This window comes from Canis lupus, chromosome 2 (genome assembly GCF_048164855.1).
Source record: "Canis lupus baileyi chromosome 2, mCanLup2.hap1, whole genome shotgun sequence".
NCBI classification, from domain to species: Eukaryota; Metazoa; Chordata; class Mammalia; order Carnivora; family Canidae; genus Canis; species Canis lupus.
Window position 1 is genome coordinate 18,772,967 of NC_132839.1, and position 20,953 is coordinate 18,793,919.

The 20,953-nt window shown below is 36.5% G+C and overlaps 1 long non-coding RNA gene across 22 annotated transcripts in view; it reads right to left on the reverse strand.

The window, feature by feature from the left end:
* LOC140613213 (uncharacterized) overlaps positions 1 to 20,953 on the reverse strand; it is a 541,366-nt gene that overhangs the window by 516,166 nt on the left and 4,247 nt on the right. For all 22 annotated transcript variants that reach the window (XR_012014428.1, XR_012014406.1, XR_012014395.1 and 19 more), the window contains one exon: positions 17,128 to 17,224. This is a non-coding gene — a long non-coding RNA (uncharacterized lncRNA). The remainder of the gene's footprint in view (positions 1 to 17,127; positions 17,225 to 20,953) is intronic.

Below are 20,953 nucleotides of genomic sequence, written 5' to 3' on the forward strand. Positions count from 1 at the left end.
GTATATACATTTTTTGAGAATGACACTCAAACTGTTAATACTTGGGAGGGAGATGGCAGCTTCTGGGTGTAACACGAGTCTGATTTTTACTGTGTCTTTTTGTACTGCTTGAATTTTTCAATCATGCATCTGGAGATTCTAATTGAAAAGAACAAATTCAAAGTTAAGGATGTATAGAGGTTAATATCTCTTTCGTTAGACATTTTTTCAATATATTGTTTCACCTGTCAAAACAGAAAATTTTCATTGGCAAATTATGAAAGTGAGCCATTGTTTACAGTAGCCAAATTATGGAGACAGCCCAAATGTCCATCAACAGATGGATAAAAAAAATGTGGTATACACACACACACACGCACACACACACACACACACACACACACTGGAATATTCTTCAGCCACACAAAAGCATGAGCACTTGCCATTTGAAACAACATGGATGGAGCTAGAGAATATTATGTTAGGTGAAATAAGTCAGTCAGAGAAAATACCATATGATCTCACTCATATATGTAATTTAAGAAACAAAACACATGAGAAAAGGGGAAAAAAGAGACAAATCAAGAAACAGACTCTTAATTATAGAGAACAAAATTATAGTTTCCAGAGAGGAGATGAGTAGAGAGATGGTTGAAATAGGTGATGGAGATTAAGGAAGGTACTTGTGATGAGCACCAGGTGATGTATGGAAGTGTTGAATCACTGTATTGTACATATGAAACTAATATTATACTGTATGCTAACTAGCTGGAATTTATTATTGTTTTTTTTGTTTTTTTTGTTTTTTTGTTTTTTAGTAACTTCAGCATGGAGCTTGAACTTACCTGAGATCAAGTGTTGCATGCCCTACTGATTGAGCCAGGCAGGTGCCCCCTAACTGGAACTTAAATAAAAACTTTAAAAAAGAAAAGAAATTAAGCTATTGCTAACAATGATCCTTAGCAATTCTAATATATATGACTGAACAGTGACATCTGTATAAAACTATATATAATCAATCATGATATGTAATAATTTATGGGATTATATTATGGTGAAATATTTGCTGGATCTCATTTTAATCCTAGTCTTTAATTCAGTAATTTGGATTAGAAATGTACTCTAATTAACTGAAAATAAATCATGATAGTAACTTCTTTATCATTTAAAGACATATTTTGGTTAATAATAAGCTTAGACTTCTAAAATGGCATAAGAGCACATCCGGGTGGCTCAGTGGTTAAGCATCTGCCTTTGGCTCAGGTCGTGATCCCAGGGTTCTGGGATCAGGTCCTACATCAGGCTCCTCACAGGGAGCTTCCCCCTCTGCCTGTGTCTCTGCTTCTCTCTCTGTATCTCTCATGAATGAATAAATAAAATCTTTAAAAAATTAAGTATATAACTAATCATCTATATACTCTGGATTCTGAACACTAGAGGATAATGTGTAAGCCGGAGAAGATGAATAAAAATTATATTTCACTCTAACTTACATGGAAACATGTCTACATGATTAGAGAATATTTATCAAGTTTTAGCAAAAGGACCATAGTCTAGAGATTCCTGGTTTATATAACGGCATTGCCTCTGTAAAGCACTTGTCCAACATAACAGGTCAGAGTTTGACCCTGGGCAACAGTGGAAAGAGCTGGGCTTTGGAATTAATCACTGCTCAGTGTCTTCCTAGTTAAGACAAGTTATTAATCATTAAGTATTTCAGTTTTATCATCTGTAAGATGGAACTAATACCCCCTAGCTTGCAAGGATGAGCTCATAAAGATTAGAAAAAGGTTAAAAACATTTTAAGACAAAACTTTATCAGTTAACAAACTTTATCAGTTACTTATGAAGTTGTCGTTTCTGATGTCTTTGTTAGAACCGAAGCTGCAAAGACAGTCTTACACAGGCCCGCCTCTGAGATGTGGCCCCAGCATTAATTAGCAAGAGGTCCAGAGGGAATGACTGTCGTACTCTCCAGCTTGGATCCCTGATTCAGGATCTCAGCTCCAAAAATTGACTTGTTCCTTCCAGGTAGAGACATAAATCCCCAAATGCTGGCCCTTGGAATGTATACACCAAATATTTCTTTCCATTCTACTACCCACATGTCTACTGAGGCTTCCCTTCTGCTCCAACACCCACAAGTGCATATGCTATCTCTGTACTTTATTCTTTTTGTAGCTTTTTCACTACTGAAATTACATTCTAAGCATATAAGCTAAACTGCTCATTATTTGACCCTATCATTAAAAATACAACTTCTAGGAGGAAAGGCAATTTGTCTCTTTTTTCTTACCACTGATCCTCAGTGCCTAGAACAGTGGCCAGAGCATAGAATGAATTCAATAAATATGTGCAAAATGAACAAATTATTTAAATAATTTACTCTGTACAGCTGAACATAAAACTCAGTTGATTCAAGAACTACTAAATAATTCACTCACAAAAAACATATTATTGGGCAATGGTGATTTTACTGAAGATTTTATATGGGAAATGAAGAAAGGATTTATATTGGCATTCTTCATTGAAATTGCTCAACCTCACCCATAACAACAACAAAAAAAAAATGCAACCTAAACCTGCGCCAAGAAGCCAGAGTTGTTAGAGCCTGTGAAGAGTGAAGAGAACTTCTGTAAGAAATGGCAGGCAAGAGGAGGGGAAAGAGAGGTATCTGCACAAAGCCCAAGAAGACTGAGGAAAGTATTACTGTGGGAGATGGGCAGTAAAGGGAGATGTGTTACATGCAGGCAGGAATCATTAAATAAGTAAACATTTAAGAATAATGTGAAATAAGTTTCTAATTGTCATAGAAAGGAATTAAAAACATGGAAAGAGAGATAACTAAAATGAATTATGTGTTATTAGATAAGACTTGAAGTTATAGTATCAACACATAGTTTTAATAGAAAGAGAGGAATGGAAGAAAGAAGAAAGAAAAGAAAGAAAGAAGGAAGAAAAAACTGTTTGTTAAGAGGATCCAGGGACAGAGACACCCTAGTAGCAAGGACCACACCTAGTACTCGATCTTGGCTTCTAAATACCACTCTTCACTAAAAGTTTCCTTGAAGAAATAGATGATTCCAGGTCTGGGAAAGCAAAGTATTAGATGAGCCTAGAACATTTCTTTGGATCAGAAAGCAAAAAAGTGTCCACAGATAATGGAGATAAGTCAAAAGGACAGAGGAGCCAGGTTGAAGGAGCTCCCTTTGAACATATCTAGGACAATTTGACCATGAAAATAAATAATGATAGTAACAGACTATGACCTATTAAATATAAGAGAAACCAGGGGTCCACAGTGATATTACTAAAGGAAACAACTGACACATTGAAATTTTCACACTGAAACTCTCTATATGGGGGATGCCTGGGTGGCTCAGTGGTTTGGCGCCTGCCTTTGGCCCAGGGCACGATCCTGGAGTCCCAGGATCGAGTCCCATGTCAGGCTCCCAGCATGGAGCCTGCTTCTCCCTCCTCCTGTGTCTCTGCCTCTCTCTCTCTCATTCTGTATCTATCATAAATAAGTAAGTAAATAAATAAAATAAATCTCTCTATATAATTTCAAAGTACTTTATAATTACAAAAGGAAGACTAAATTTACAGTGGAGAATCATGGCAGCCAAAAATTTAATGAAGTGATCAGAATAACATCATCCATAATATAATAAATCAAAATTTTGAGTCACCAGATAGGTTGCAATGAGAAGAACATAGCATCATTTCTGCCATATTCCTGTCAAACATATTCCTGTCAAACATGTATATAGTTTGGATATCTTTCCTTTCCTATCATTACATAGAGACCTCTCTAATTCTTTTCCCTTGTTCCACTGTATTCCATTTTATCTATGTACCATAATTAATTTAACCTGTTTATGGACATTAGGTCCATAGAATAAGTTCTCAGTAATGTTGGATAAGATACATGCACAGTTGGGTAAGATATATGCAGTTGTAATTTTTTCCTTTTTCTTTTCTTTTTTTTTTAATATTTTACTTATTTGAGAGAGCAAGCATACAAGCAGCGGAGGAGAGGAAGGGGGCAAAGGAAAGAGAGAAGCAGACCCCCCCCATTGAACAGGTATCTGGTGGATGCAGGGCTCAAATTCAGAACCATGAGATCATGACCTAAGCTGAAGGCAGATATTTAATCGACTGAGTCCCTCCTTTCTTCTTTTTTTAAAGTTTTTTTTAATTCCAATTTGTTAACATGTAGTGTTATATTTGTTTCAGGTATACAATATAATAATTCAAAATTACCATACAGCACCATGTGCTAATCATGACAAGTGCATTGACTCAACTCTCTCTCCCTTATTTTTTTCCCTTTGCTCAAATTACCTTTGATCATGTGGTATTTGTCTTTTCTAACTTATTTCACTTAGCATTAAATTCTCTTGCTTCATCCATGTCATTGCAAATGGCAAGATTTCATTCTTTTTTATGGCTAAATAAAATTCCACTGTGTGTGTGTGTGTGTGTGTGTGTGTGTATACCATATCTTCTTTATCTATCCATCAATCAATGGATACTTGGGCTGCTTCCATATCTTGATTATTGTAAAAAAATGCTACTGTAAACATAGAGGTGCATATATCCCTATGAAATACAGTTCTTGTATTCTTTGGATAAATACTCAGTAGTGCAATCAATAGATCATAGGGCAGCTCTATTTTTAACTTTTTGAGGAACCTCCATACTGTTTTCCACAGTGGCTGGACCAGTCTGCACTCTCTCCAACAGTGTAAGAAGGTTGGTTCCTTTTTCTTCACATCCTCACCAACACCTGTTGTTTCTTGTGCTGTTCATTTTAGCCATTCTGACAGGTGGACGTGATATCTCATTGTAGTTTTGATTTGCATTTCCCTGATGATAAGTGATAATGGGCATCTTTTCATGTGCCTGCTAGCCATCTGGATGTCTTTTTTTGATATGCAATTGTAATTTTGATAAACATTGCTACATTTCCCTCCCAAGGAATTGTATTGATTTATGCTTGAAACAGAAATGAATAAAAGTGCCTAGTTTCTCAAAGCTTTACCAACACAGTGTATTATCAAACTACTCCAAAGTAGTTTATCAAAGTATTTTTTTCTAAATACATACATTTTTGCCCAAGAGAAACACTAATGAATGGGATTTTTCCACCTCATGAGGTACTCATTTACTTACTAGTGGTGCCCCTCTGTTCACACACATTTTCTATCACATGACCTTCTCTTGCTCTTTATTTTGGTGGGTCCTGATATGCATGGGCCTCCATCCCTCTTATCTAATGCTGAACAAGTAGCATCTATCTCTAAAGAGGCAAAAGGCTCTGCCCAAATTTGGAGAAACATTTAAAACTAGTCAAAACTGAGGATTTTGGCTCAAACTCAAGATGAGAAGGATAAACAAACCCCGCCCAAATGGAATCCGTTCTGATATATTTTCCTGCCTTCCTAATTAAAGACAAATGTTTGAATACTTCCTAAATTACCTCTGAAATTCACTGCATTATTTTGCCTTTTAAAAGCAGACAAGCTTATATTTACATTGTTAATAGATTTATTTTAACATATGCTCATTTTTCCGTTTGTCATGGTGTGTCATGAATCTCCACTATGGCCAGCCCCATGAGCTCTATTCTTCCATGGACTGACTGATAAATCTGCTGCCTGGGCCACACATGTACCGAATACCCTCTCATACAACTTTTTGCCATTATTTTGCTTCCTGACAATGATACAAAAGGAGCCAGGGAAAAGGATCCAAGATATTAGTGATCAGTTAACACTAACAGTACAAAAAGTGAAATCTTCGGACTTGACCATTTCAAAATAATACAATCCCAAACATTTCAGCAGTGTATTTCAGAATCCACTGTAAGTGCTGTCCGTTTTTATTTCTACAATTTGAGGTGAATATAATTATTCCCATTCTTTAAGTCAGGAAATGAAAACTCAGAGATGATAACTGAATTTCCCCAGATCACACAGGTAGGAAGAAACAAGCTGATATGGTACCTGAATTAGTCTAATCTTCAATGATCTCAGAGTAAATCTCCATGATTATTAAGTTTAATAATTCTATCAGTAATGGATATTTCTAAATTCAAATGAGTTTAAAATTTTATGAGGCTATCTAATGCCTCGAGAACAGTATCTATGGAGGCTGGGAATTCCAGAAAATAGGAGCTAAAAAGGTTAATTTATTCTGACAGAAGGATGATTAATACAAGGTAAGATTACCTATCTCTAATTAACCTAGTCCATTATTGAGTTCTTAACAAGAAGGATACGGATAGCAGAAATGTCACTCAGAAAGAATTCAGCTGAGAAAGTTTGAAGACAGTACTGCTCTGGGAATGATAATCATTATATTTGTTCGCCACTGGGAATGCTTAAAACCATCTTCATATTTAAGCCAGAACCTAAAATACTTCTTTATTCAAACCTCTGTTAAGGGGACTATGAGGCATAAGATTAACAAGTACATTTTAACATCTATTTAAATTTTGCAAACATCTTTCAAGGGTCTTAAAGGGACATCTATTTATTGTTTTTAAATCAATGCCAACCTGCTTATTATATGCAAAGCCCTAATAATAAAAACAGTTAAAGCCAAACATTGTTACTGAGCTATATTTTTGACTAATGATATAATAGTAGGCCTAACTTCTCTCCCTCACTCTGACATCCATCTTATACCTGTCATATTCCAAAAGGAATTCAGACAAAGCAACTATAATATTATTCACTAACAGTATTTCTGATGACCTTGGAAAATCAATGCTGCTCTAAACATACTTAACTCAAAATTTTAGGCACCGAAAAAATTTGGTTCGTCACATCCCATGGGTTAGTTTGTGGTTTGTTTGTTTGTTTTTTTCCTTTTCATTGTATAATGCAAGGTCAAGTAAGAATGAAAGATATCATTTAGTTTTGTGCTATAATAATTGAATATTGAATGAGATCTTTCTTGTTGTCTTGGAATTGGTTATTCTGACCAAAAAAAGGATAACAAAATAGTATAAGGATTTCATACTTCCAAAGGCCTCTCCAACCACTGGGGACAAAAGCCTCCCTGAGGACTTATCCAAAAACCTTTGCCCTGAGGCAAAGGGACCACCTCTCCTATTCCCAACCAACATGTCAGCCCTAAATGGGCAGAAAAGTACATCCCCTCAACCCACCAGAAGCCAAGTAAACAGGGAGTTCCAGTGAAAAGCAGAATGTGAGTGCTGGCAAGGCAGGAAGATTGACAGCCTCCTACTTAGCTAAATATTTATAGTCAGGGACCTAGAGACCAATTTGAAGCCTGTCTTCAAAGTGCAGTGAGCCCCATGAGGGAGTCTGGCAGAGAACCTGACCTATGTCGTTTGGAATTTGGGAGCATATCTGAACACTAAGAATTGTGCCTCCTCCTTTTCTGGAGATTTTGAAGGAGAAGCACTTGCTGGCTGAGCCCAAGAGGGACAAAACGAGACCATGTTATAAGGAATTTAAGAAAAATGTGGAGGAAACTTCCAACATGTTTCCAGTTTCTTGACCCATCAGAAGGTGCAGAAGAGGACTTCCATGCTTGACTCAATACAAAGAAATACTGAGGAGAGAGGGGAAAGCCCAAGCCCTAGGGTTACCTGACAGCTTGTTTCTTATGGGGAGTGAAATGTGGACCAAAGGCAGGACTAAAGGACAACATGGGTACCTCCTCTGACATCTCCATAGAGAAGGCCCATATCCTCCAAGGTGAAGCCAAACAGCACTAAAAATTGCACAAAGTTATGAGAAGACCACCACATCCTCAGCGACACCAGTAGCAACAGAATCATGCACTTTCTTGTGGGTAAGGGTACTTCCTCATCTCCAATAAGCAGTCCCTGCCATCTCTTATATTCCTCTTCCCCAACAGAGGAGTTAGATGCTGGCAGAGGCAACTGAGAGGATTATACTTGAAATCAGATTTGAGACTGGATTTTTACACTGGAGTGAAATTAGTTTGGTTTTGCTTTGTTTTTTTAATAACTGAAAGTGATGAGAAAGATGTGGAATATGCCCAAGAAATTGTCTTGGGAGATTTCTACAAAGCACTACTGGGAATTGTGATTGGAGAAAAATAAAAACATTATTGTGTTAATATCCACCAAGTAGAGTCTACTCAGTAAAACTGTTTACACTAAAATGCTGACTTTTTTTTTTAAGATTTTATTTATTTATTCATGAGAGATAGAGAGAGAGAGAGGCAGAAACACAGGCAGAGGAAGAAGGAGGCTCCATGCAGGGAGACCGATGCAGGACTCAATCCCAGGACTCAATCCTGGGACTCAATCCTGGAACTCAATCCTGGGACTCCAGGATCACGTCCTGAGCCAAAGGCAGGCGCTAAACCGCTGAGCCACCCAGGGATTGATTGATCAATCAATCAAATGCTGACTTTCTAAAGCAGGCTGGGAGGGGTTTTGGGAGGAGGGAGGGGGTCACACATTATCTCAAAAATAGTGGACAATGAAAAGAACTACAATAATAAAAAACAAGTCAATTCTTAAATGCAGGAATTAGGAAAAAAGATTTTAAAAGAATTAAAAAATCATTCATATTTGATTTTATATAATAAATTGAAGCCACATACTTATTTATCTATGTCCTTTTTAAAAGGAGACATTTTTAGGGGCACCTGGGTACCTGGGTAGCTTAGTCAGTTGAGCATCTACTCTTGGTTTTGGTTTAGGTTGTGATCTTGAGGTAGTGAGATCGAGCCCAGGGTCAGGCTCTAAGCTCAGTGTGAAGTGTGCTTGAGATTCTTTCCCCTTTCTCTCCCTCTCCCTCTGCTCTCCTTCCACCCACCAAATAAATTTTTTTTAAAGATGTTTTTAGTAAAGCAAACCTTAGATTTGTATTAAGGCCTTCAAGTTTTCAATGTACTGTTTTGAATTTTATTTTATGAGCAAAAGACTAAACTCTCATTATTCACTTTTTTTTTCATTATTCACTTCCATATCCATAGTGTTTATGACAGAGCTGAACCACAGAAAACGTTCAAATCATGATTTTCAAGTCATTCTGATGAAGGATAGTTGGAAGAAAAGCAGGCAGTGAGTGACAAGGGTCCCCCTCCTGCCCTGCCCTAAGAGGAAACCACCCTTAAAAGGATTTTACACCCACCATGGAAGGAGCCCTCCACCTTTTCCCACATGATAGATAGAAAACAAAAACCTGTTTGGATCACAGGTTCATGGCAGGGTTAATCAGATTAAAACAGCCCACCAACAACTCCATAAAAACCACTAGACTTAGAAACTCCAGTGGCAACCCTCTCTGGTCTCCTCTCTCTTTGGGAGCTTTGTACTCTTACTTTACCATCGCTCAATAAACTTTGCTTTGCTGCCCACCACTGTCTGGTCTACCTCTTCATTCTCCCAAGCAGTGACCAAGAACCACGGGCACCAAAGGAAAAGAAAACCTGTAACAATTCTAACACCTTCTACCTATTTCTCCCTTTTGCTGTCTTACTTTCACATTCATTGGATATATGGGGGAGGAGAGTGGTTTTAATTATTTTTACAAGGTACATGTATTAGTTTTGTAATTTAAAAAAAAAGTAAAAAAAAATGATTAGCATTCTATTCATCATCTTCCCCTTCCTGTGAAATTATACTTTAGCCTACATAAATTCAATACCACACATGCAATCTACCAAAGCTGAACATCTCTTGTTTTCGTTTTTTTGTTTTTGTTTTTAAATAAATTTACTTTTTATTGGTGTTCAATTTGTCAACATACAGAATAACACCCATTGCTCATCCCGTCAAGTCATCTCTTGTTTTTGGCACCAAAAGCATCCATTCTACCTCTCTTAATACTTTTGTTTTCCTTTAGGAACTGTTTCTATCCTATTTCATCCTTCTTGGTAGAACCCTATTCTCCTGTCCAAGAGGGTGAGAACAAGACCCAAGTCATTTAAACTTTAAGTTTTCTTCTTGGTATCTGAATCATGAGCAAGAATAGATTGATAATAGAGCTGATTCATTCCAGTACTGGTCATCTAAAGAGGTTTCCTAATAACTACAACACCAAAACCACATGCTTCCTGTATTTCTGAGGCAAAATTTTTCAGCCTGACTTTTAATTCGGTGAGCTACCCAATATACTCATAACAAATCCTTCACCTCCCTACCCTTATACAAATACTCTTAAGTTAAAGTTGGTTTCTGATTGCTTGGGACAAAGTCACACAAGGACCTTGAAATGGACCATTGACCCATCTACTATCCCTCTTCCATACCCCTCCTCTCTTCCTTTATTTTCTTAATAACTACTCATTTCAACATTCCAATATTCAACATTCATTTCCTTCACATTAACCCAATATCTTCAACTTACCTGTGTCATGTTTTTCTATTTAACTGTTTGCCTCATAAAAACTGCCTTCTCCACTCCTATCGCTGGCACCTGCTAAAGAAAACACTGCAACCATTCAGGTGGGTGTCTTAACTCATTTTCATTTTTGATTCTCAGATCTTCCATAATACTCAGAAATTTGTGTTTGTTTTGTTTTTGCTCATTTCACTTTCTCGTTCTCTCCAGGGATTTCAAAACTCTCTCTAGTTTCCTCAAAGCTCCAACTAAATCACTATTTCTCAGCAATCTGCACAGAGAAACTAAAAGCCATAAGATAGAAAGTCACTCTTCTTCCAGCCAGGAAATTTTCAAACCAATCTGTATTGAAGCCATTCTCTCCTCTCCTCCTATTGAAGTGGGAACTTGGTCTTTCCTCATATTTAAAACTAATCCTGGGCAGCCCCAGTGGCGCAGCGGTTTAGCGCCGCCTGCAGCCCGGGGTGTGATCCTGGATCGAGTCCCATGTTGGGTTTCCTGCATGGAGCCTGCTTTTCCCTCTGCCTGTGTCTTTGCCCTCTCTCTCTGTGTGTGCGTCTCTATGAATAAATAAATAAATAAAATCTTTAAAAAACAAAAACTAATCCTATCTCTTTTACATCTTTAAATTTGCCCTTAGATTGTCATCTTATCAAAAACAAGTCTTTCCTGAATGAGGGACCTTTTAGCTACTTCCCTTTCTTTTTCATTAACAACTAAACTGAAATAGTTGCATATCTGCCCTGCTTGTGGAACAAGTTGGGGGAAGTGGGGAGCCCACCTGATACTGGATAAAGATGTCTCCACACAAAGTTTAGTCCAGTGTAGAGAGGCCAAGCCTGAGTAGGGTGAGAATTTGCCCATATACAGGGGCAGTCTGGCATGGATGACAGAGCCTGCACAGGGGAATAGTGCACCTACAGAGGAGAGGGGATGGCGGTGGAAAGGAGATAATGATTACATACAGAAGGACTGGGAATATAAGTCATATAATCAGGCCCGTGGGAGCCAGGTTTCTCAGCAGCAAGGAAAGGGGTTACATATATGGAAAGGGAAAAAATTAGAATAAACCCTGACATGCTAGATTAAAACTAATGTTATCAGTATACATTCACGGTTTAATAGATGGATAGACAGATGAAATCCAAATGTGTGGACATTCATTCATATATATGGGCATATAAAGCTTAGCTCTCTCCACTGAAAAACACTGAAGCATCACACTCCAAGAGTAAGTACACTTGACTTTACCCAGGCTTTGTCTTCTAAATGTTATTTTCCACTAAATGTTATTCAGGGCTAAAATGGCTAATTCCAGGACTAGGGTAGGGGAAGTACAAAATGACCCTGTTCATATCTTATGCCAGAAGGAAAGAAGTAAAACAAAGTGCTAGAGACGTGTCAAGAGAACACATAAACCACCTGCAAGGGGCTTCCACTAGCTAAACTGGGAACAATTTGAATACTAGGATAAATGACAGTAAAGAATTAAAACCCATATTAATCACTAGTACTATAAATAAATAAATGACTAAATTGAAAGTTTGATGAGAAATGGGCTATTTGCAAAGCCTCAAAGAACTTCCCTACAAAATACCTATTAATTACCAAGGAAGGAAAAAAAAAAAAAAACTAAATAGTTAAGAATTCTAAGAGACACATCCTTACTCAAGTGAGCATTAGTAATGGGATAAATCAAAACTGCGTGTCATCTGATAGGATTCAATGTGGAGAAAACAGTATCACTTTTAAGGTATTCCTCCCCAAATCTATTAATTCAGTCTTTTTCAAATGAACCACAGAACACAGTGACTATTTTCTCAACTCTCTCAAGAATAGCACATAATTAACATCATTCTAGGTATATTGAAAGAAGTTAATTTTTTCATACAATAGATGCCCTAAGATGTTAGGGTCTAACGTCTCCAGTTGGAAAAGGCCCAGAGGTACGTTCTGTAAAATAACTGGTCTGTAATCTTTAAAATGTCAAGGTCACTGAAAACTAGAAATGGCTTTACTGCTGTTCCCAACTGAAAGAGGCTAAAGATGTATTATAACTATATGCAACAGATGACTCTTAACTATATCCTTCTGTTTTAAAGGTCAGGATTGAGACAAGTGGCAAACTTGATTGTGATTTGAGGATCAGATGGTAGTAATATATAATTATCATCAATGACTTGATTTTCATTGTTTCATTATAGTTACAAAGGCAATGTCCTTGTTGGTAGGAAATACATAGTAAAGTATTTAGGAGTGGTGAAGCATAATACTGGAAGTTACTTTCAAATGGTTTTGGAAAAAACATGTTGTACTGTGTCTGCAAATTTCTATACATTTTTTAATGTTTCAAAATTTTAAAAATCAAAAAAATTAAAAATGAACAAATATAAAACTGAACAAAAGTAAAATCATTAGCACCCTCACTCCTCCCATGTTCCTCAACTCAGTGAATGGCTCCACCACTCACTCAAGTTGCTTATCCAGAAATCCAGTGTCATCCTTGACTTCCCTTTCCCTCCACTACAATATACATCCTGTTAATATATATGGCTCCCTCCAAACCCATATCCAATTACACCCCACATTATAATGATTCTGCATCCTAAATCTCTCTTAAACTTAATCCATTTCCCTTTCATCTAATATTACACAATTCTGGCCACCATCACACTCCCCTGTGCTACCAAAACAGCCTCCTAAAATAATCTATAAATTTCCTCCAATCCATTTTCCAGCATCAGTCTCAGTTATTCCAAAACATAAATCTGTTCATGTCATCCTGCTTGAAAATCCTTCGATGTTCTTGAATGCTTCTAGAATGAAATCCAAACTCCTTAGACTACCACACATTCTGGTTTGCCCAGGATGCTTTTTGTTTATTTCTGTTGGACAAACCTGGTTATTTTTGGCCTCCCTTTCATGCTCACTAGTGTCCCAAATAGGACAATGAATCACAGAGGCACCTGGATGGCTCAGTGGTTGAGCATCTGCCTTTGGCATAGGTCGTGATCCTGGGGTCCTGGGATCAAGTCCCAAATCAGGCTCCCCACCAGGAGTCTGCTTCTCCCTCCGTCTATGTCTCTGCCTTTCTCTGTGTCTTTCATGAATAAATAAATAAAATCTAAAAAAAAAAAAAAAAAGACAATGAATCATATGTTCCATTTACTTCTCTAGATTGATCTAGATGATACTTCCCTCTCATCTCTAGTGAATCTCAACTCTTCTGGGAAAGCTCTGCCTGAGCCCTGTATCAGGATTCAATACCTTTGCTAGATGCTTCCTAATACTATGTTAGTTCTTCTAAGTAACATATATCTATTGTACACACGTCTTTATTGTAACTATTTGCTTATATTTACCCTTAAACAGTAAATCCTGTAAAGATAACTTTGCCATTTGGGGGTGTGACCTTGAGCAAGCTACTAGACCTTTCTAAGCTTCAGTTTCTCCATCCATAAAATGAGGATAATTGCACTATTATTATCAAATGATATAAAGCAGGTAAAGGCTTAGCCCACCATATTCATCATTGTATGTTTTAAGAACTATGTAAGTAGTTAAAGGCATATTTCTTCTAGTGCTCCTTAAAATTGTCTTCTTTTCATAGCCAATCTTCTGATTTTTTTTCTATGTATCCTACTTATCAAGCAGAGATAAAAATTGTCTCTTCTTAACACAATATAACAAGTCTCTTTACGATTCTTATTTTTCATTTTATTTATTTGCTTTAAAAAAAAACATGCTCTAACAGAAAGTTATCTTCTGAGAAATGAGATAATACCAGAAATTATTAGCACTGCTCAGGCATAGAATATTTCTTTCCTTTCTGTCCTAGTGAGTAAACACATATAAGTCCCCACAGCAAATTCTACACATAAACTGTATGGTAAATATAGTATATTTATAAGAAGATATCCTTTTAAAATATTATAAAACAATGAGGGCCAAATACAAAGATTTGTGGAAGACAATGTTTCTATCATTTAAATGGTTATTTATTAATAACTAAACATTATTTGGGGGAAAAATCCCTATTGTAAAAAATAACATTTCAATTACTTAATGGGACCTACACTGACAGATTGGACATTGCATACAATACATAAAAAGGTCTTCTGAGTCCCATAATTGTGAAGAAGTATATGTGGGTATTTTCTAGCTCTCTTAAATTGTCTTTTATAAATTTTAAACTAAAAATTCCAGCTGCCAGAGGTAAAAATTTACAATTGCATACATGATCATACATTTCTACTCACTGACCACATTCTTTCTCTAAACTTAACTACCATATTTTACCTTTGTTAATTATATGATTTTATCATTGATCTCCTTTATTTAGTAAATTATGCAAAACAATATTTTAAACACATTCTTAGAGCTTTTCTTATAATTATTGAAGGAAAATTAATTTACTAGTTCAGAAGTTAATTTTACACAAACACATTTAATCCACTGCAATTTAAGAAACAAAACAAAAAAGCAAAGGGAAGGAAAATATGAGAGAGAGACAAACCAGAAACAGACTCTAAACTATAGAGAAAGCACTGATGTTTACCAGAGGGGAGGTGGGTGGGTGGATGGGTGAAATAGGTGATAAGGATTAAGGTGTGCACTTGTCATGATCAGTACTAGGTATTGTATGGAAGTGATGAATCACCAAATTGTACATCTGAAATTAATATAACCCTGTATATTAACTGGAATTTAAATACAAACTCTTTTAAAAATGTAATCCACAGCACTTGAGATTGCTCAGGCTTTCTACTACCTTGTAAGAATCCAGAAGATTATATCACATTTTTATTCATGAATCCAGAAAAGTTTGTGTCTCCACAGCAAATATTGTAGTATTTTCCATCTAATTATTTCACTGTTTTTAAAAATAAAAATATATTTGAAAAATATGCAAAATCATTTTTAAATAATATAGATTTTTAGTGACCAGGTTTTCACATACCCGACTGTCAGATTTACCAAACTTACGAACGAAAAAGTGTTTGTCTTCAGAAATGTATTTAGTGATTTTAATTTCCAAGATAGATATCACCTACATATAATCTCCATGTATATACCAAATAAAATATTACAAAATCAAGATTTTTGAAATAAACCTTTCTATGATCTATTTGCAAATCTGTTCAGAATACTTTTATTAAATGTCAGCTGTGAAACTATGTTAAAAATACAGAAAGCAATATCACAAGTTTCATTGAACTTCCCAAATTCTTACAGCCAGGTATTGCGCTCTCTGCTATGGCACACAATAGTATTTTTCTAAAGCAATCAAAAGCAGGCTGGAAGATTCTTTGTTCGTTAGTTGTAAATAATATACTAAATATAAGTAAAAAATGCTGAAAGGTGATATATGCATTTTTAACATGATTATTACTTTAAAACCATAAAACTTGGGATGCCTAGGTGGCTCAGCGGTTGAGCATCTGCCTTCAGCTCAGGGCATGATCCCGGAGACCCAAGATCAAGTCCCACATCGGGCTCCCAGGATGGAGCCTGCTTCTCCCTCTGCATGTGTCTCAGCCTCTCTCTCTCTGTGTCTCTCATGAATAAATAAATAAAATCTTTTAAAAAATAAATAAAAACTAAAACCATAAAATTTTAGCTAATGCACTAAATTTTACTTCAACGGAGATTGGACAATACATCATGATGAGGACATTGAGGCAATCAGCACACATTTATAAAATGATGGCTTGAACTTATATTTCATTTTTCATTCATCAGTCTCAGGTGCTTTCAAGTGGATATCTGGAAAATTTTCCCATAAGATTCTTATAACAGAAGATTGCTTACAGATAATGTTCCTTTATCAATTTATCACAGATCAGTAAACATTTATTGAGTGTGTACTATGTGCCAGGCACTATGCTAAGTATTGGAGACAGAAAAATGATTAACTCTTGAGCCCTAGATAAGATATGAAGAGTACCCCTGAGAGGTTCGGAATGGTTTTACTCTCTCTTATGGAAGAGAGAGTAAAAACAAACCAAATAAAATCCTGTTAAGAAACAGGGTTTTCAAAAGGTTCTGTGAACGAGGAAGAGAAACATATAATCCAAACTAGGGGAGGGGAGGACGATTACAAAGGCTTTCTTGGAGGCTTATCAATAAACAAGCCTACTGCCTTGCTTTCAGCATGGCCTACTGATTAAGAGCATAAATTCAAATCTGAGAATCATCTGTTACTAGCTGTATGGGTTTGGGCAAGTTACTTTGTCATTCCAAGTTTATTTCCTTGTTTATAAGATGGATATGAGTGTATTTACCTCACAGTGCTATTAAGAGGACCAAATAAGATAATAACTAGAAAGTACAATGGCTGCCATAAAATATACTAGTATTCTGGTTGTTATAATGATGACCTCTCTCTCTCTCTCTCTCTCTCATACACACACACCCCACTTAGCCTAAAAGCTGGTGTTTTCTGGACTTGTTGGTCAATACATGTTAAGTCTTTTATATACCTATAAAAGAAAAACCTTCTTCATCCCACCAAGCCTGCCCCTCTCCATTTTCTGTTTTCAGTCAGGCTTTCTGATCCCCCAAAAAGTCTCCTTGACTTGCTGATCATTAACAGCCATGCCCGTACCATGTCTACTCTCTGAATGTAAGCCTGACCACTGAGAAACCTCCGGACTGTCTACCATAACGGTCCCGTCATCCTTCCCCATCCTCCTCCTCCATGAGAATACAGATCTTTGCCCTTCACCTTCACCCTCTCTGATGGGTCTTTCTTACCAATGTTTCAATGATTTTTCCATAGGCCACTTACCCAGCTTTGTTCTCTAATGGTCACCACTGTCTCTGAGCCAGCAGCCAACACTTCATTTCATTATGTTTCATTTGGATTGAACATCCCTGCAAAGACACTGAATAAAACAATGCGATTAGAACACAAAATCACCGAGGTTCGTGAAGTTGAGAAAGGGTAGCGCTAAAAACATTAAGAGTATGGTCTTTTGTTCCTTCCCACATTATCCTCTTTAGGAACATGACTGTATTTTATAATCATTCTTTCTCCTTCAGTAATCTCCCATTGGCCACTTATCTATCAAGTAACTCTCCCTAAAAGGTTTTTCTCTCCTTCCTCTTCATTTGCAGAAAGACCTGAGGGATGGGTCCAGGCTCAATTCAGTTTCTTTTTTTTTTTTTCTTTTCTTTTTAAGATTTTATTTATTTATTCATGAGAGACACAGAGAGAGAGGTAGAAACACAGGAGGGAGAAGCAGGCTCCCTATGGGGAGCCTGATTTGGGACTCAATCCCAGGACCCTGGGACCAGGCCCTGATCCAAAGGCAAATGCTCAACCGCTGAGCCACCCAGGTGCCCCTCAGTTCAGTTTCTTCTTATACTTTGACCTTTCTGAGCTTACAAAACTATTTTAGCTTTACCAAAGCATTACTCCCACTTTTTAAAGACCAAGATAGACTATATTATTTCAATTTGTAAATTATTCATGATTTAATTCTGTTCCTCATTTGAGACACTTTGTTTTGTGCATCTTTACAACAGCATGTTTACTTCATGCCCACAAAACTTTTCATGTGTTTCAAAGTCCCAAATAGTAAAGCATTTAAGGTCCTATCAGACTCCCCACAGCAAAATAATTTCAAATCCATACCTGATTACAGAAATCAATTATCAGTGGGTTGTATCAATTACATATCAATTTGGGGCAGAAAATTTCAGTTGCCTAATGTTTCCCCTGAAATGTAGAGTTTATACATAAACCAAAAAAAAAAAAAAAATTGTGTTACAAAAACAGAAAATAGAAAACCAATTGCTGATTAGCAACATGTGAATTTACTAAGCCACAGACTGTATGATTTCAAAGTTTAGCTATCATCTAACCTGTATCATGACCCTGAAACAAAAGGTCATTTGAAACACTTAGAATTCTGGAGGTAGTGAGTCCCCAGCAAAATTTTAAACTTAAATTGCCCCTCCTTCTTACAGCTTTTCCCAACAAACGCTTCCTTCATCATAGCTACTTCTTCAAAGTCGTAGCAAGTAAAATTCCTCAACAACAGGAAAAATAGGAAAACTGAGCTGATTCAGATGAATGACAAGCAATAATTCTCTCTCGCCGTTTTTAAGTCATGATAGCATAAGTATAATAATTAACATCAATAAATAAAACTAACTTTACATAGCAGACCCTTGGAAAATGCTTCCATTAAACAGTGGAAAAATAGTGACAATAAATAACAAGTTTTTGAGGGTATTTTTTTTTTTTTTTTGGTGGGGGGATAGTTGTTTTTAGAGAGGGAGGGAGAAAAAGAGAAGTTGAGATAGCTTGCTTTTTTAAAAATAATATCAAGCATTTTGATATGTGAAAAACTCCAGACTTGGCAGTAATTTTTACATACCACATCAATATGAAGTGTCTTGATAGTGATTATCATTTGTCAGTTTTAGAAGTTGTTTTTGAAGATTTGATTTATTTATTTCAGAGAGCACACGCAGGGAGAGCAGCAGAGAGAGAGGGAGAAGACCAACCCCCTCACTCCCCACCTTCCCACCCCAACCCACCCGCTGCTGAGCAGGAAACCCAGTGCAGACTTACTCCCAGAACCCTGGGATCACGACCTCAGCCAAAGGCAGATGCTTAACCAACTGAGCCACCCAGGTGCCCCTAGACAGAGTTCTTTTTTTTTTTTTTTTTTTTTTTTTTTTAGACAGAGTTCTTGAGATTGGGTTTACTCCTTTGTACAGTAAGGCGGAACAGCCATTGAATTTAAAATCCAAGAAACAAATACCATAAAGACAGATTTCTATTTTAAGCTCTGATGAAGCTTTAAAAAAGGAAGGAGGTGCTCGTTATTCTGTCTAGTTGGAATTTTATTCAGTTGTGCCAGCTGAGTCTAGTAAAGGGGTTAGAAGAAGGGAAGGAGAAAACAGCAGTGGGATGTTGTTCTGGGCAGAGAAAGCAGCATGTAACTTCACACTGGCAACAGCAAGACAGGCTAACAAAGGGACAGAAGATGTACTTGACAGGAGTATAGAGAGTTAGCAGATGAGTAGGAGGAGATGGCATATGAGACGTAGGCTGGGGTGCTAGGAAAGAGCCTTGGTGGTAAAGATGAATAGCTTAAACTTAATGCAAAATACAATAAGGGCCTAGTGAGACAAGTCCAGAAGACCACAATAACAGCTACAATACAACATTTCAACTTATCTAAAGGCAGATTTTTAGACAAGGAGTTTTGAAAAGGGGAGGTTACAAAAGCCAGGAAAGAAAACAGTCCAAAATTTAGTCCAAGTGTTTTGTTTTTTTTTTTCTTTTAGACATGAAAGCATAGGGGCGCCTGGCTGGCTCAGTCAGAAGGGCATGCGACTCGATCTCAGGATTGTGAGTTTGAACTGCACATTGGGTGTAGAAATTACTTAAACTTTAAAAAAAAATTAAACATAAACAGGAATTTAGGGGTGCCAGAGTTGTTTGTTGTTTCTGGCGTTTTCATGGTTTGAATAAATAGGAGGAAGTAAACAAAATGAAGCAAGTAAACTCAAGTTTAGACATGTAAGAAAGAGTTAGGTGACCAAATCCAAAACAAAGAAAGGTAATAATTAGGCTGAGTAGGATCTTAAGTAAAAATGATAGGGGATAAAAACTTCCTGGCAACTGGTCAGTGATCAATGTTTAGGAAGACAGAGTAAAAAGAAAATAAAGAGAAATGGCAAAGTAAATAATAAAGACGATAATATCCTAAAAGCTTCAAAGAGAAGGAATAAAGCATGATAGTCACAGGAATGAATCATTAAATATAGTAAAACAATTTTCCAAACTACAAGTAAATCTCTTAGGGTTCTTTCTGGTTAAATGCAATTCTAGTTTATTTAAAAAGCTGACTTATTTTTTCGTAAGTTATATTCCTACTGGGAAAAGTTTACTAAAAATTCTCAAGAATTCAGCCATTGTTAAGTAGCCTTTAAGAATTTAAAACAATATTTATTAATGAAGGCCTCATTGTGTACTACACGGTTAAATCCGTTTCTTGTCCAATGTCATTTGAATGCTTAATATCATTTGACCTTAAAGCTAAGAAACTGACATTTTCGCAAATTCACCATTTTGCCACTAGGTGGCGAAAAAACCCAAGTAGTATCTGCCACTAAGGCTAGTACAAAATCCCAAGCACTTAAACCACTAGAATTTCCACCAGGTGTCAACCAAGAGGAGAAAAAAAAAAAAAAAGACTATTTTTCCCCACTCAAATACACAAATTCATAGCTTTAAACATAACCACCTAAACTCAATTAGAGATAAATGGCTTGCCATTAGCTCTCCAAATAGTTTGCATATTTATATATAATGCTGAGGCCAAGATCACTGCCTTGTCAAATAAGGCAATTGGCCTTGTCAACTTTCCCCCAAAAGCAAGAAAACAGCAAGACCATTAAATACAGTCAAAAACCTTCTACAGTTTATGAATATATAGTTCCAGATTCTTATTTTTTTCCCTTCTACATTTCTTAGAAAGTTCTGATTGCAAAAATCTAGAAAAGATTATGCTTACACTTTGAACCCCAGTGTGATTTTATGAAAACATTGCCATTTGTTACTAAAATGTTCACAATCGAGAGATACATGTACT